At 39.9% G+C, this 1,688-nt stretch overlaps 1 protein-coding gene and 1 long non-coding RNA gene across 7 annotated transcripts in view; one reads left to right on the top strand and one right to left on the bottom strand.

The window, feature by feature from the left end:
- LOC116706304 (uncharacterized) overlaps positions 1-801 on the top strand; it is a 9,853-nt gene extending 9,052 nt beyond the window's left edge. The window contains exons 2-3 of the long non-coding RNA XR_004336198.1: positions 164-168; positions 675-801. This is a non-coding gene — a long non-coding RNA (uncharacterized LOC116706304). The remainder of the gene's footprint in view (positions 1-163; positions 169-674) is intronic.
- Positions 1-1,688, bottom strand: part of fam184ab (family with sequence similarity 184 member Ab) — a 187,258-nt gene that overhangs the window by 77,015 nt on the left and 108,555 nt on the right. The window lies entirely within an intron of this gene.

Here is a 1,688-nt window from a genome sequence, read left to right as displayed (position 1 = left end):
CACACACACACACACACACACACACACACACGTACCAGTTGGCTGCAAGACTCACATCCCTCAGCCAAAGCTGAAATCCATCTCTTTCACCATCCCCATCATTTCGTCCTAATTTTGATTACTTTCCTCACTTTATTCTCTCCACTGGCAGTTTTATGTGGAGTAAATGTCATCAGCGTACAAGCGGACTATGAATCTGAGGGTCCTGCACCCATTTAAATGTCAAAACTCCCACACCTTTTCCAGACCAACATTTCCTGATGTGTTGAGATTTTGGTGCTCAACATAATAAGTCACCATAAAAATCTGCGCTATCATTTAAAGTGACGAATATCACACTATGTGGTGTACAAATGTCCTAAACACACGCAAATGAAACCACGCTTTCAATGTGCATTTCCACACCTCTTCACATGTGCAGGTAGTGTGTTAATCTAATTAGTACTTTATTGTCTCCGGCCCAACAGCACACTAAAGCAGCTGTGTGCCGCTGGGTGTGAATAGGAGGAGCAGTAGTTTTAGCATTGCCCAAAAATAACACACGGAGCATCTTATCACCTGTGTGAGTCATCAGGAAAGCTGCGAATAGTTCCCACATGTGGTTCCTATCGTCTGCCACATCTCCGAACTCTGTCTCTTTTATAACATTACATTGCTGACAGAACCTCATGCAGTTTAATAATAATAATAATAATAATAATAAATTTAATTTGTAATGCACTTTATATTTGCGCAAATCCCAAAGTGCTACATGATAAAACAGCTAAGTGCTAAAATAAAAACACATGGAGAGCATGATAATAAAAAATAAAATAAACAAAAATAATAAGGAAAAGGGCAAGAGATCAGTCAAAAGCTCTCCTTAAAAGCTGGGTTTTAAGACCACAGGTTAGCCACATTTCAACCAGTCCATGTGATGTGAGCTCGGAGGTTTTCTAAATGACATTTATGTGAGATAAATATGAATGTGCTCCCACGTCGGTAGGCTGCATTTCCTCCCTTGCCAGCTTCTTAGTCACTGTTATGGCTCCTTTTGATGTATTGTGTTATATAGACAACCTAAACAAACTGCTCATTTCATCTGAACTCCTCCATTTGTCACGCCTACGTGTGAGGTTTTATTAATATTCATGTCAGCCGTGCAGAGAGATTACGAATCCCAGATCTTTATTCAGCATGTATGTATACGGGGCTGTCTTTTCACTGAGTCATTCTTTTGGAAATAGTTGCTGCTTTTGCTCCTGTTGGCATGACATGAGAGGAATCAGGCATGTGTGATTAGGAGCATTAGCTTCACTGACTCACTTGTTTCCCTGCACTGAAGAGCTGATCAATAATTCTTTTTAAAGTAACAGCTACTAGATATTTTTGCAGTGAAGGTAAAAAAAAAAGCAAGCTAGGGGGCCAATAAACTACAAAATAATGTCTTGGTTCCATATGATGTCTTCTATAAAAAAAGAGGAAAAAAAGCCATAGCTCAGGGGTCCTTTTAAATGTAATGGATCCTGTCGGTCCAGTCATTAAATCCAAGCACTCCTTTAAAAACCGTCTCTTGGTCTGTCGTCCTCCTAGTTTAGCAGAAATAAACTTATATCAAATCATAATCGTGTCCATTTAATATCAGAGTTCCCAGTTCTTAGGGAAGCCCTGTCTATCCCTGAGCAGCTCCTTCAGCAGCAGACTGATAC

Source organism: Etheostoma spectabile, chromosome 18 (genome assembly GCF_008692095.1).
Source record: "Etheostoma spectabile isolate EspeVRDwgs_2016 chromosome 18, UIUC_Espe_1.0, whole genome shotgun sequence".
NCBI lineage: Eukaryota > Metazoa > Chordata > Actinopteri > Perciformes > Percidae > Etheostoma > Etheostoma spectabile.
The sequence above is the reverse complement of the archived record's forward strand: the minus strand, read 5'-3'. Positions and strand labels throughout refer to the sequence as shown.